The sequence below is a fragment of the Eleutherodactylus coqui genome, chromosome 8 (genome assembly GCF_035609145.1).
Source record: "Eleutherodactylus coqui strain aEleCoq1 chromosome 8, aEleCoq1.hap1, whole genome shotgun sequence".
Classification (NCBI taxonomy): Eukaryota; Metazoa; Chordata; class Amphibia; order Anura; family Eleutherodactylidae; genus Eleutherodactylus; species Eleutherodactylus coqui.
In genome coordinates, this window is record NC_089844.1 from 105,128,110 (window position 1) to 105,144,169 (window position 16,060).

At 46.0% G+C, this 16,060-nt stretch overlaps 1 protein-coding gene across 2 annotated transcripts in view; it reads right to left on the bottom strand.

The window, feature by feature from the left end:
- Window positions 1–13,760, bottom strand: part of CARHSP1 (calcium regulated heat stable protein 1) — a 49,120-nt gene extending 35,360 nt beyond the window's left edge. Inside the window, exons 1-2 of one of the 2 annotated variants that reach the window (XM_066576163.1) lie at window positions 13,614–13,682; window positions 9,012–9,049 (exon numbers count right to left, since the gene is read on the bottom strand). The gene's annotated coding sequence lies outside the window, so the exon portion shown is untranslated. Of the gene's footprint in view, window positions 1–9,011; window positions 9,050–13,613 lie in introns of both variants that reach the window. The other variant, XM_066576162.1, reaches the window with a different exon arrangement.
- Between the last annotated feature and the right edge of the window lie 2,300 nt (window positions 13,761–16,060).

The following is a 16,060-nucleotide window of genomic DNA, read 5'->3' on the forward strand; positions in this document are numbered from 1 at the left end:
ACTCTTCATTTACATACAGTGCAGAGTTCATGAAAACAAACATATGTCCTTCCTGTCTGCACTTCCTGGGGAACATGAGGGATCATCCAGAATCCTCAGAATGCCTACCTAATTTGGGCAGCAGTTTATGGGGCATATTTGGCAGACTTCCTTGCAAAGAGTAATACAAACTGAAAAGTTTAAAAGGAGTCTAACAACTATATTGACATGGGGGTCATTCGCTGTTGATAAATTATATAATGGTTTTGAGTTATTGCCATCTGTATTATCCCGAATTCAAACCTCAACTAAAAGAAGGCCATCATTTGAATGGTATTTCGCAGTCAAAAGGAATAGACCCTAAAAAAAAGACAGACAAAGCTTCCATTAGAGGTTTCTGCTCTCTATGGTCCACTGCTTTTCGATATTTTTACATTTCTGAACACAACTAACCCAATACATGTTGGGAGCTAGATAAAGCTTTCCATTTTTATAGATGCCCTTTCTATTGAGCAGGGCAAAAATATACACACAATGGCACAGGGTGGGATATATCAGGCAGCAAGTGAATACTTAGTTCTTGAAGTTGATGAGTTGGAAGCAAGAAGAATGGTAAATGTAAGGATTTGAGGGCCACTGTAAATTGAAAAATGTAATTCAACAAGCCAAGCTGTCGGTCGCACCGGCTTTCATACACATCACTAAGAGGGCTTCACGACTGTCCATTTAATAAGCTCCACAGCAGAACTGCGAGATCACTGAAAGGTTACTGGCAGGATTCATTGACGCACCTGTTCTTTCCTATACAGGAGTAATAAGAATTTTATGTCCCACTCAACCTGGTCAACGTCCATTAAGCTTGATAGACTAGGATTTGCATGCCAGCCAACATAACTATTGAAAATAAATAGCTCCTTCAATCGGGAATCCAATCTACGAATGACAGTTTGTGGCCCAATGATCAAGTTAAAGATAATTAAGGAATGTGATTGAAATACAGATCAAAAACAGATCACATCCAGAACCAGGCTCGCATAAGTTGGCCTTACAGTGGCTGACAATAAAGCAAGTGGACTTTGTACAATACTTATCTTATCACAAGCTACCAACTGCTATACAGAGCAATCACTGAGGAGTTTATTTACTTTCCTTCATATTTTCTGCTGCAGAAATGTCTAAAATCTACAACAGTTTTCGCCATAGAAAACCCATTAAATATCTGCAGGGGGAACCTGGCCCGGTTATGACTCTAGACAGACGCAGCTCACTGGAGCTCTGGGCCATACTTCCCCTTCAGGCACCGCATAACAACTTGTGGCTTTGTTACTTACCTCACCTGATGGGGAGCAACACCGGCAAATCCCGCAAGCTAGCGGCGGGTACCCTGGTGAAGGACTGCAGCAGTATATAGCACTCTCTCCCCGAGACGGCCACAGAGAGGGAGCACATGTCAGTGCCTCACATGGCGGCACGGCCTGCAACAGAGGAGCTGGGACCTTCCCCTGCATCCTGCCCTGTCTCCATTCCTCCTTCACTGGCTGAAAACTGTGCTTGCAGCCATAACTACTAAACTGGATACGGAGGGCTACCTGCAGAGATTCCAGCCTTTTCCAATGCTACTACATCTGACTGATTTTACACAGCTAGAGGCTGCCCAAGAAACCCTGTGATGGCGGCTCTCAGACCAGGAAACCTTGTTAGACCAACAGGACCAGCATTTACAAGCTTTATATAATATTCTGGATGGTGCAGAAAGCTGCCAGCGGCGTAATACAAGAATCCAAGGTCTGCTGGAGACAATACCTCCCTCAGAATTAATGCCTATATTATATTCTCTCTTTTACACTATGATGGGAAGCCTCCGGATGCAGAGATGGAAATAGGGCTCATTGCTCCCTGGGTTCCTATAACCAGGACGAGTCTAAGTCTTGTCATGCAATCTACAGAGTACATTTTTTTCAGACGGAGGGGGATTATCTGGCAAGCTTGGCTCTAGAAAGTAGTCACATACGAGTATCAGGGGTCCGAGCTTTAACTCTTGGCAGATCTTTCTCAGACCACTCTTGCTAATCGCAGAACCATGCACCCGTGCTGGATGCTCTATGGGATAAAGACGTCCAGTACTCTTAGGGCCACCCTTTTTAACTCCAGATATACTTCAAAAATGTTGTATATTATGTCAGATGCCCAGCTGGTTTACCCATGTCACACAGGCTTTGCACCTTCCTGCTATTGAAATACCAGTGTGGCTGTTTATGCCTCCACTGCCGCAGGGGCAACCAACCCACAGATGAGGCTTGTCGGGGGCTCCTCCACATGCGCCATCTTTTCCTGCTGAAGGGCAAGATCTTCACTTTTATTCATGTGAGGTCTCTACTTTCCACTGGGTTTATGACTATATAGAAGCCATTTAAATATTGTGGCTAACTGACTTTAGCTTAATGAGGGCACCCAGTTTTCTTCATTTCTGGGGCCATTTGACGACATCAGTTTCGTCTTACAGCACCATCACAAATGGAACTTCTGCCTTCATTTAACTTTCCAAAGGACTCCATATATTACCTTTTTAACATTGAACTCCAATGCTTCTCATGGTCTTCATTGCTATGAGGGTCCACATTCCCTCAATGAAGCATTAGCTTCCCTTCAGATTTCTCACGGTCATCGCCTTGTTTTTCTATGGATGAGCACACATCTACATGTTGATGTGTTATATTGTCTGTACTAGCAAATCCAAGAACATGGCAACAAATGCAACACATGACACTTCTTAATGATGATCTACTCACTGGTTGATATGCTGAGACATTACTGGCCTCTATAGTTTAATGTGGGTTTTTTAATTTAATAGATAGCCCGGAGCTAATCAGCGGCTTGGGTCCATGCGACTTTATAGTTAGGATGTCCTTGTCATGTTTCAATAATATGTGTAAAGATCTGTGGCTAAGCTAGTGATCTGTGACTCATGTGATTGAAGAGGCTTGAGAGGGGCCCTGAACAATGTGTTCTTGTAACGAGATGGTCAAGGTTTCTGTGTTAGAGTAAGCAATTTCAAGGTAAATTACTTTATCATATCACTCAAACTCTTTAACCCTTTCCAATCCACTGTCTGACCTCTGAAGACATTATGATTTAAGGCTGTACAGCTCCGATGTTGGAAGACGTCCGTCGGGGTTCTCTTACTGTATATTGCCAGCCTCTCTGCTGTCGGAGCCTATCCAATGTGTCACCTCATGCAGTACTGGCTTTAGCCAGCATATAGTGCCATTGTATAACGGCAGAAAAAGAGTAAGCCCCCCTAGGAAAACCAGGGTACAAATTGGATTGGAAAGGGTTAATCAAAAACAGGGGGAAAACACCCGTGGATTAGAAATGCAAAAAAGGCAAATGCTAATCCTCCAATTTCTATACCCTGAATATCTGGATTATTGCGAATGGCATTAGCAAGATGCTCCATAGCGATAACCTATAATAATGGGGATAGAGGGCAGCCTTGTCTGGTCCCATTATGAAGGGGCAGGAATTCTGAAACCACTCCATTAACTCTCACCCTAGCTGTAGGTGTGCTATACAAAGAAAAGATCCGCTGTAGCATCAGAGGACCTATGCCCAGGTGACGCAGGACACTTCTCAAGAATGACTAGTTGACCCCGTCATATGCCTTTTCAGTCTCAGATACTAAATGGGCAGGGAGTTTCTTCTTTTGTATATAATGCAACAATAGCAGAGATTTGCGTTTCTAGCTTTTTGGCGCTTGACAAAGCCAACTTGGCGATCTGAAATGCATTTGGGTAGCAGGGGTGCCAGACAACGCTAGCAGCTTAGAAAAGATTTTGATATTAATCAGCAAGATAGGCTGTAATTAGGACAATGAGGAGGATCGCTCCCAAGTTTGGAGAGAACAGTTATATGTGCCACTAATGATGGAGGCGTGAAGACATTGGAATCAGAACTGTGAAAGTTTAGGTAGAGGTTTTATAAAATGTATTAAAATCATCCAGTCATCAGATTTGAAGTCATCCTCAACTTCCGACTTGTCAAAAGGCAATTCCAAGGGCTCATGCCCACGACTGGATTTGTAGCGCGGTTCCTGCAGCGTACATCCGCAGCTATTCGGTTCTATTGAACCCAATAGCTTTTCCGACAGCCAATGCTGACATGCAGAATTTTACAGCGGATTTATGCAAGCGGTAAAATAAAAAAAATAAAAAAACGCAGCATGTTCTATTTTTCACGGATTTACACCGCGGGAGGTCTCCATTAATATAGTATTAATAGAGACCACAGGAAAATGTGTATTTTTCCGCAATCACCAGCGGGCGTGTTTTATTCACCACCGCGATACTCCTGTGGCGTAAATCCGTGGGCATATCCCATGATGGTCGTAGGCATGAGCCATAAACATTCTACATCATTCTGCTGAAGTGCGAGTATGGGGGTGATGCACGAGTCTATTAATTGAGATCAAACACTGGCATTCACGTCATGCAGGGGGGCATTTTTAATTGGTAAACAGACGCATAGTATTGCTTAATTTCCTCTATTTGCAATGGATTCTGAATGTGAGCGTTATTACGTCCCTTTAGCCTGGGGTGCCACATTTCCCTGTGGAATTTCCCTGTGGCAAATCCGCCTGTGGCCGCTAATCCCGGGGTTTGCCAGCTATGTGGACGAGATTTGTCAAAATTCTCATCCACACGGGGCAGCAAATCTGTTGCAGCAAAGCCGGCGGTGCGGATTCCCGCGACACAGGTTCTTTTTTTTTTCCTGCTGCAGCCGCACTCTCCTCTATGGGAGAGCCTGCCGCAACAATAAAGCATGCTGCGAAGCCGCTCTAAAACGCGCGGCTAAGTGCTGCAGGTTTTGGAGCTGCGCTTTCCCAGCAGAAATCTCGTGTATTTTCGTGGCAGCCAAAGGCTGGGTTCACACTGGGCGGATTTGCTGCGAAAATTCCGTCCAGAATTTCGCCGTGGCAGACCCACCTGCAGACGCTAATCCCAGGATTAACCAGCCATGTGGACAAGATTCAGAAATATCGTCCAGACAGGAGGGAGAATCCGCTCCGGCAAAGCCTACAGAAGCCAGCGCTGCATCGCAGATTCGCGGGCCGCAGCATGTTCATTTTATTTCTTCTTCCGCTGCGGCCGCGCTTTCCTTTATGGTAGAAAAATTCCTTTAAGAATGCGCGGCCAGGCCACTTTAAAACCCGCAGCTTAGTGCCGCAGATTTGAAGCAGCGCTTTTCCCGGCGGAAATCTTGCGTTTTTCGCTGCGGCCAAACCGCGAGATTTCCGCCAGGATTCTGGCGTGTGATCCCAGCCTTACTGTAGCAATGTATGCCGTTGGCACCCTTGGGTGTATGAAACCTAGCCAAAGACCTCCCACATTTGCTTGTAATAACTGTTCCCGATACCTGCCTCCCACCTGTGTGTACCGCGCTAACTATTTAAGTTTCTTTTATTTCTCCAACAAGATTGCCGGATTAAGAGGACGCTTGTAGAGATACTCCAACTCTATAATCTTTTGAGATAATTTCGTAATCTGAAAGGCCTGCTCCTTTTTAAGATGAAACCCATGTTATTGGGAAATCCCCGTCAAAACACATTTGTGGGTTTGCCACTGAGTTGGCAACGGAATAGAGTCTTTATGTATTACTAGAAAATCAGAGATGCCCTTACGTAGAGTGATTGTCATTAGGCTTCCACTACCAGGAGCAGGGGGTACCACACTAAGGAAATCTAAGTACATGTAAACTGGCGAATAATTGGACCATATAGAGGAGCCCTTTCAGAAAGTCTACAGAAGTTACCAAAGGGCCACTATTGCTGTAGCCTGTGGAGCAACAAAAACTACAGAAGGTCAAAGGTAGGGGGGGGGGGGGGAGAAACCCCCCCCCCCCACCAAGTAGGTTGGAATCTATATTCCATCATGGGACCCGCTAGAAGGGCAACAAACTGTGAGGGACCAAGTGGGACTAACTGAAATCCACCCATGTTCACATCACCACCTGCAGACCGCTATTTGCAATGAGAGGAGGTGGAACGGGGGTGGGGCTAAATTCCAGGAATTAGCTTCGCCCCGTCCCGCCTCTCCTCATTGAAAATAGTGCAAGGGGGTGGAGAGGAGGCAGAGAGGGGGCGGAAGCTTAGAGCACTGCTCCCGGTCGTGTGAATGCACCCTAAGGCTGCTCTCACCGGCCGCTTTTTGCCGAGGTTTCGAGCATCGTTTAACTGAATGCCTGTGCCAGAGTGGCCTGTGTCGTCCTTCTGTATGCTATACTGTCTTGTTTCTTGTGTTCCATTTCTTCCTAGTATTTTGAGGATATTCTGATGCAATCCTTTGAATATACTGCTTTGTTTTTTGGTATAACTCCTTACCTCTTATTATCCTGGGCCGATAAATCTTGTCTAAGTAGGGCTTGACACATATGCTTGTGATTCTCAATTGTCCTATATACTAATTGTAATGCTGAACTATTGCCCATTAAATCAATGTGCATTTTGTCTGGTCTCTTATTAGACCTTATGGAATGGTATGCGACCCGTTACATTATACTTTTATGCGTTTTTGTTCGTTAATTAAAATTCAATTTTAAAAAAATGGCGTAAAAATATCGTCAGCAGATGGAAAGTTACTGCAAAATTGCATATGTGTGCTGATTTTTTCTAAAGCCCTTTTGTTACGCATCCTTACTTTTGTTGCAGCTTTTCAGTCATGGCACTTGTGAATGTTGCCTTAAAAATTATTAAAATTTAAATTTGATGGGGAAATACAAAAAAAATCTCAATTCAAAGCTATATGACAGTCACTATCGTTCTCTGTGGCCTGCCGGCTGGAAATGCTGGCAGATTGACATCTAACCAACATGGGATCACGTTGGATATCAACAAACGCATAATGACCAAGCATGTGGTTACCCAAAGACCATGCCTTCTGTTAGGCAATGGTCTGAACATAGAGATTAACTAATAGTAAGACCCAGAAATGAGTAGAGGATATAAAATAATGAATCCCCACAATGGGAGATCCCTCTTCATTGTCCATAAGTTTGAGCAGTGACTAAACCAAAGGGTATGGTCTATGGCCCCTTTCACACTAATTTTTTGGCCTCCATTGAGCCTTTCATTGAGCGCCCATTCACACCTGCGTTAGGAATTTCCACATCACTTCAGTTTTTTTTGCAGCAGAGCAAAGGAATTAAAATGGAAATAAACGGATCCATTATTTCCTATTGATTTCAATGGGCTTTCAAAAAGATGGAAAGCTTTCTGTTCGCTTCTGTTACTTTAATAACAGGGCTGAAAGCTTCCAAGTTCTGCAATTTATAATCATCAAATCCCTTGCTTACTTTCAGCGGGGTCGGTACTACAAGAAACTATAGAAACTTGGCTGTAAAAATGGGTCCAAATCTCCCTGTCTATATGCTGTGGGCAGGAATATTCAGACAGCAATGAAGTATATAAATTATAACCAGTGGAAAATCTAGATGAACGGAAATCTACGATATCCCATTTTTCTGAGTGCAGATCTTTGTTTTCTATTATCTGTATATGACTATTTTGCCTTTGCGGAAGAAAAGAGCATTTGCAGATATGCTTTACAACAGAACTCATGGGCAAATCACACAGTGGACAAGAGATAGCTAACTGATTGCTATTGGAGACTATTCTAGGCATGCTGTGTGACTTGTGCAGAGGTCAGTGTGCAGTAAGGAGGAGGAGGTGAGCTGTAACCATGACCTATTTTGAATGGTGGATACTGTATTATCTGTGTTTACCTGGCATTATAATCCTGCCTGTGATGATTAGATGACTGCTGAATGGTTTGCTCCACAGAACAGGAAGTATCTTACTACATTTAAGTTTCGTGCTCAGTGTAAAAAAAAAATAAAAAAAAAAGTAGGATTTTAGTTATTTTTTTAATCTAGATTGGGACATCAAAATAAAGAGAAAAAAAAACAAAACAAAATTTTAAAGATTTTTAACTTAAAACATTTATACAATAAAACTCAATTTTTGATGGCAGTCCCTTTAAAGCGATCCTCTGGTCAGGACAAACAGATGGCTAAACCCCTTTTCTACCAATAATACACAATGTGCATTAGGTAGTCTTAAGGCCCATTTACACGCAACGATTTTCGCTCAAAATTCGTTCAAATTAGGGATTATAAGCGATAATCGTTGCGTGTAAACGCTGCCATTGTTCAATCTTCGGCTGAACACCGATTTTGAGGTGAGCCTAAAATCCATCGTTCAGCAGAAAGAAATAACAGGGACCACCTGCTGTGTACTGCACAGGATTCGGAGATTACATTGTATTCTGCCGACAGACCATACGAGAACAAAGGAGCTGTGTGCAGAGCTCAGACCACATGCAGTGCTCTGCAAACAGCTACTGGAGGCCCTTTTACATGCAAATGAAGCCAATAATGGACTGTAATGTTCAATATTACATACTTTATGCAAAATGATCACAAACTATCAATCTTCCAATGGTTTGAAAGATTGTCTTTGCATGTACATGGGTCTTAAGACACTACATGCTGCTCTTATTGGCTAGGGCAACTTACATGGGCAGCATTAGTCAATCAAAGCAGGTGTAGTGCCTTAGACAAATGATACAAGTGTGTATCAGGTAGTCAATAAAGCAGTTCTGCCATCTATTTGTCCAGGGTTGCTTTAAGAAGTAGATTAGTATTCATAAGGATTTGAACTCGCCTGTTTGTAAGCACTTTACCTGTTTAGTCTAGAACAGGGGTGTACAACTCCAGTCCTCAAAGGCCTCAACAGGTCCTATTTTCAGTATATCCTATAGAGAGAACACCTGTGGCAATGTCTGAGGCACTAACAATAACTACATCACCTGTGCAAAACTGAGAAAATCCTGAAAACATACCCGGTTGGGCTCCCCTGATCTAGCATTATAGGGACCCTAGAGATGACAGTAATGAGCCCCATACCTTGGTGTTCGTTTACTATTATCGGTGATAGTGTTACATCAGCTAGAGAGAAGAAAAAATAGAATTAGAGCTACCTGGATACCAAGGCTACTGGGACTGTAGTAGAGTAATCCTGGGGAAAATGAAACAAGATGGGAGTGAATAAAACACACTCTTTACTTTCACCGATACTTTCTGCTTCCGATAGCTACTCTACACAGTCAGCAAATTCCCCATCATGTAAATGCAGCATAGAGCTCACCAATACACAAAAGCTGATGATCCTGATAAGATAAAGTTGCATGTACAGGTTCAGCCTTCCCCTGTAACTAATGAAGTGTAAACTCCAAGGACATTTTTGCAGCACAGGACCCTGAACAGATTTATTTTCCATCTATATATCAGCATTCTGTTTCCACTTCTTATCTAGTTTTTAGCTGGTTGAGGAGCGATTAATTATAGGACAGTAGATTTACTGATTCCAGATGTCCGTCACTTATGGGGAGATGTTTAGTACATTCTGTGCACTTAGACAGAGAGGCTGTTGTGCCCAGTGAGGGATGAGCCATATTATTCATGAGGAGCCACCTGACCCTCCCCCCCCCACCCCTACCCAATGTGAATGACACTTTTCTAGCTATTACCATGCATACTAACACAAGTGAATTATATGGGAGCTCTGCCTGCAGTATCAAACCACAATATGGATAGAGCCATCTGCTTCTAGGTCTGTCCATACTGACAGCGGGCCCAGTGATCAGCGAGGATCCTGAACGGTGGACCTCCGCCAATCAACTATTGATGACCTACTCTGAAGATAGTAAAAGTCCCGGACAGCCCCTTTAAGTACAATAAATACAAGGTGACTTAAGATTTAATGTAGCAATGTAATGTAAAACAACATCTCAAGGGCCTTCTGTCTTGCAGGATAGGCTGTATATAAGCAAACTGCCGCTGTACATCATTAGTTAGAAAGTCCCACACGGCTACATTTCTGAAGAGTAAGCCGATCACAGGCAGCTAAGGGTCCCTTTGCTTCACAAGTCATCATGACATTTCATAAAATGCTACAGCAGATGCCTTACAAATAAAGCAAGGTCACACTTTTTGCAGGTTCTTATTTCCTCTCCTTCCAGAGTAGTATAACTCGTCCCCTTTCAGTTACATGAAACAAATTAACAAGAAGATTTTGTTTGCAGAATGAAGGGGGATGACATTCTCTGTAAATGTCAAAGACGGCAAGTGATTATGTCAGTCGTTGACAAGCCAATCCAAGGACTTTCTCTGCGTTGGCTCCAAGCTTGCAGTTCCTATATGTGTACATCAGTGATCCTGTAAACAGCTGTCCTCAGTGGGCCGGAGCAGCCAACCACAACAAGCTACAAACATGGCAGATGTGTTTTCACAGTAGGGCAAACGAGAATCAATGTGCTGACTGCTGAGAAAAATACTGCTGACAACATACTGATACATTGTACGTCACTCCTGGAGTGCTGCTTGTATATGGAAACAGTGGTAAAACAAACTGTACACAATGTTTTACATGAGAATAGTCCCAGATACTTTGAAATCAGTGTATGGTTAAGATAGCAGTGCTGAGGTTTCCTTACTTGTACAGTTTTTCAGCAGTGGAAAATCCACACCATTAGGCCCAAAGCACACAGGCGTATTCACATTGCGGAATCCGGAGTGGGCGTCTGCCTCCGGATTCGGCAGAAGATATTGCCCATAGACATGCTATGTAAAAATCGCTTTTCCAGGTCCATTAGCGAAAAGCAGTTGCGATTTTCTGCTCGCGGAGGGAAAATCGCAGCATGTCCTATTTTAGCGCGGATTCATATATGTGTAAGATTTGTGTGTCTCAAAACACACAAATCTCACACAATTTTCTTGTCCGTGTGAAGGAGGCCTCATGTTGATGTGGCCCTCGGTGAAAATGAGTTTGACACCCCTGAGTAATTACTGAAAATTGTAGTTATGCCACAAACTGCTTTAATGCTGGCATTACATCATACTGCAATCTGACAGGCAGTCTATCAGGCCTCCCCACGGGGATGGCTTGATAGGCATACTGCCAAGACAGCCCTGGAGCCTGTCAGAAGTGTTTGGCTACTGTGGCTAGTGCTGTCAGATGCCCGGACAGCAGCCACATTAAACAACTGGTATGTCCATCAGCTGTTCTGTAGGGCTTCCGCAGACTGGCGATTTTGAACGCGCAAAAGTGGCTCGTGCAAACGATAGGGAATAAAAAGCATTGATTTTGACGGGTTCCCTCACATTAGGTGTTTTTGTGCTCAATTTTCACGCACACAAAGATATATGTGACATACTCTATTTTTGTGCACATTTGTACATCGAAGCATAGGAGTGTATGCGGGTGCGCAATTGTGTACCCCGTCTGCATAAACTCATATTGAACTGCGCAATTATGCAATGGTAAACGATAACATCGAGGTCTGACAGGCCGCACAGTCGGTTCAATCACGGCGCGGGTGCGACCCTCACCGATGTAAACTGGCACAGCAGCGTAGAGAAGTACAGTAGAATGTGCAGATATGTGCCTGATATCGCTCTCTTTATCACACTATCATGCGTGTATCTACGCCTACGCTCGTCTGTAGGAGCCCTTAGGCTGTATTCACTCGGCCTAAAAAAAAAATCATGCGAGTCGTGTTCGATTGCACGCCGCATAGAACTTGCGCGTTGCATTAATCCATTGCTTCATTCGCTTTTCGTTAATTTTATGGAGGCATGAAAATCATCGTAGGCTCGTTCACATTGACTGTTTAAGGGCTCCCACACATTCGCGGTTTTTTTACGCTGCGTTTTTTTAACGCGATTATCAATGCAACTTACTAATGTTTAAAACGCATTGCACAAAAGTTTCAAAGCAGGATATCATTAAATGGGTTAACCAATCACATTCAGCGCCGGCTTTCATTGGCTGATGCAGCACTGAATTAACCAATCAGTGCATTAGCTTGCTGGAGGCGGGGGAATTCAAGTCCCGCTTCAGAAAGAAATGCTGTGTCAGCGTGGAGTAGGACGCGGCAGCCTACAACAGCGCCGCAGACCATCGTGAGGATCAGAACGGCGGCGGTAGGGGGGGGAATTGATGTTTCTTTATTTTTTACATGCAGTGTAGTTAGTTTCCCCATTAAAATGGATTGCAAAGCCATTTATCCGGAACCCATTAATGGCGCTTCAATTCATTTCAATGGGGAAAAGTGATTTGACATCTGAGTGTTTTGGCTTAAGAGCGCCGTCACACAACCGATTACACTCGTAAGTCAGGGCACCACTGTATGTCCTATTGGCGATAAATCTGGTGACCGGGCAGCCACGGATGTGTGACATTGTTGTGGAGACATCCCTGTGACCCCCTCACTGTATGCGGCAGATCATAATCATGGAAGCCGGATAGACCCCATTATAAAAATTGGGGTATATTTGGTGCTGTTCGCTTCCATCATAATTCTCGCCGTGGGACCCGACCCGAGCGCCTGCAGAGAGCAGAGCGTACTCACCCGCGCCGGCGGCTCCGGCTGTTTGATTTGCCGGCGCATGCGCAGACCGGAGTCGGCGGCCGGGCAGTGACGTTTCTGTGCGGGGCTCTGCGAGCCCCGCAGAGAACTAGAGCATGCCGTGGTTTGTTTGCCGCGTGAGATTTTGCGCGGACAAACCGCGGCCATCTGCCTAGGATTGTGTTCGCTAACGCAATCCTATGGCAGCTTCCAAGGGCGAAAATTCAGCGGGAAATCCCCCCAGTCTGCAGGCGGCCATAGTCTTGTCCCGGTAACCGAGGTACCCTAAAACTAGATGTGAATGCAGCTATAACTGTTAGGCTGGGTTCACACAGGGCGGATTTGCCGCGGACTGCCGTTGCATATCCGCACTGCGGCAAAACCGCTGCGTTTGCAGTGCAATGCAGCACAAGTGAGATTTGCCAAAAAGCTGTTCTCACAGGACGTATTTTTTCCGCACAGCCGCAGTGCGGAAATGCAACTGCGTCGCGGTTTTAAAAGATGCAGCATGTTCATTCTTTGGTCTTTTCCGCAGCGTTTTTTTGTCCATAGACCTCTATGGACGCAGCCAAAACCGCACCAAATACGCGGCAAAAAGTAAAAAAGCGCTGCGGAAAAACACGCTTGCGGATTTTTCCGCACGAAAATCAGCAGCAAAATCCGCAAGCCCAAATTAACCTTTGAAGCGGTTTTGCTACAGAAGCAGTTCTGCGGCAAAACCGCAACGGAAAAACCGCGGCAAACCAGCCCTGTGTGAACCCAGCCTTACTCTTCAGCACTGCCATTCGCTGCTCTCCACTAATGATGGAAATCTTACTTCCTGCTAGTCAGAGTAGCAAAACAAAACATTACAATAAAGTTACTTCTGCCCTTCCCCAAAATACAATCAAAGGAAAGTAAATAGAGACATAAGAAGTGACATGAGGCTAGGAATAGTACACTGCAATACTCCTGCTGCAGCCCCAGTATAACGGACTGCAGCATCCATCACCTGTACTGCACCATCCAGGCACGAACATGTCCGCCCGGCCACTACGGAGCACTGCAGAGAGTGATGGCAGAGCTCCCCTAACTTCTCCCCGGCTACCTGCAGGCATAAGCCGGATTACAGCCTCCTCTCTGGCTGAACGTCCCACAGAAGCAGATATGGTGCGCCGGGAGGGCATTACTCACCTCACGGCAGGCGGCAACCCGCGGCAGCGCCGAAATGCTCACAAGCAAACTGTCCCTGTGGGCTGTTCCTGTCCTCCTCCCCCTGTGACATCAGCTGTCCTCCCGGCCGAGCAGCATGCCGGCTCCCCCTCCTCTGACGAGTACTACGCCGCCTCACATCATACTTCAGCTATTCCCTGTGCCGCGGGGATGGCTGAGGTGAAAAAGGCGGGAAGCGGCTGAAGTAAAGCTGGAGCTGCTGCCGCCCGTCCTGCCCGCAGTGCTGCCATGTATCCCGCAGAGCCCACATAGTCTAGAGTCCCTCAGCAGCCCTTAGGGTCCACAGTGGTCATGCTCACACAGAGGGCGCCTTCATACGGGCATGTGACGCAGCGCTACACATTTGCGCTATGAACAAGGCTTTTTTTGCGCACATATTGGCGTATTTTGCTGTCTTTTTTCCGCACGGGACACAACGATCCTAAATTGTTACTTAACCTTATAAGTTTCAGATGTGTTCTTTTCCCCACAGAATTGCGCAGGCTATTGCGTATCGCGCACCCCCTGTAGACTTCTATGGAGACCTTAAGGCCGCCTGCACACGAGCGGGTCGGATCTGGCAGCGAGAATTCTCGCCGCGGGACCCGACCCGAGCGCCTGCAGAGACGAGCGCGTACTCACCCGCGCATGGCTGCCCCGGCTCTCATGTGCCGGCTGCCGCGCAGCCGGCGCATGCGCAGACCGGAGCCGGCGGCTGGGTGAGTGCGTGCCCCGCACAAAAATAGGACATGCTGCGGTTTGTTTGCCGCGCAAGATTTCGCGCGGCCAAACCGCGGCCGTCTGCATAGGAGTGCGTATTGTAATGCACTCCTATGCAAACTTTCAGTGGCGGAAATCCCGCGGCGGGATTTCCGCCCGTGTGCAGGCGGCCTTATTGCGCACAATAGTAGAGCATGCTGCATTTTTTTCTGCAAAAAACAGAAATGTAAAAGGATTCAATGAAGTCCATGGGTTCTGTTCTCTAGGTATTGCGCACGCACAAATTGTCCGCACACAAAAAAACCCGCGTGAAGGGGCCCTTCACACAAACGCAGCGTATTGCGCACGCAGTTCATTGATTTCAATGTTTTTTTTTCACATGTGCGCGAACGTAGCACATATTAAACTAATTTAACTCAATCGCCCAATCTTGCATGTTCTTTTGCGCGCACAGTAAGGCCTCATGCCCACGGCCAGGTCGGATTTCGACTGCAAAATCTTGAAGCGGAATCAGACCCTGCGACCCCTGGAGACCCTATACTCACCTTTCCGGATCCGCCACGAGTGTCTCGCCCTGGCACGCATGTGCGGTGCTGGGTTGTGACGCAGATTCCTGCGATACTCCGCAGTGCCCACAGCGCAGAATATCGCAGAATGGACGGCTTCCATTGACTGCAATGGAAGCTGTCCGTGCGATTTTCTGCACAGTATAGAATATGCTGCGATTCTCCCCCGCAAGCGAAAAATTGCAGTTGATTTCCACTTGTGGTCAGGGGAGAATTGTTTAATATAGCATGTCTATGGACGGACATTGCTGAGAATTGTTTGCGGCGGGCATCTGGCCGTAATTCCGCAGCGATGATCCATGCGGGGGCATTAGCCCTAAGACGCACAGGCTCATACGAAAAAACAATGCTCATTGGACAAATTTGCAGTGCAAACACTCTTAAGGCTTATGCCCACGGCTGGATTTCTGCGGCGTTGTCCCGCAGCTGTTAGGTTCTATTGAACTTAATAGCTCAATGTCCACGCTGCATAATTCCGCAGCGTGAAAGAAAACGCGGCATGCTCTATTTGCTGCGGGAATACGTGCGTCCTGCTTCTATTGTAGTCAAAGGTGCCGGCCGTCACGCTATACTTCCGCTGTAGCACAGCTGAAGTATGGAGTAAATACGCGTCATCCGACGCATCACGCGCTGTACTGCGCATTCGTGCCAACCCGCCAGGCTGGACACGTACAGAGTCGGATCCAGAGTGGTGAGTATAGGGGTTTTGGGGGGTGCCGTGGCGGACTTTGGACTCTGACTCGAAGAAGGGCTCCTGCACTTGCTTCCTCACAAGTGATCACCTGCATCGGGAACTCTCTGCCGTCCACTCTTCACCTTTTCCCCACCACTGCTTTCACTAAGTCTCCTCACGCGCATCTGCTTTGCTCTCCATCCATAAACTAACTACTGTTTAACTGACTTTCCGTGCAGGACTTTAACTTTGCTTTCTCGCTCTTCCAATCATGGGCTCCCTCTCACCTGTAACACCACTGTCTGCTAGCCAAACCTAAAATTCTTCTTTTGGTGGAGACTGGCCAATGAGAATTAGGACTGCCATCCGGGTCCTTCCCACTGGTCTCCGCAGTTCTGGCAGGCTTCCTTGCAGTTCTCAGCACAGACACACATCGCTTGTAAACCCCGCCTCCAGCAAGGTGATTGCTC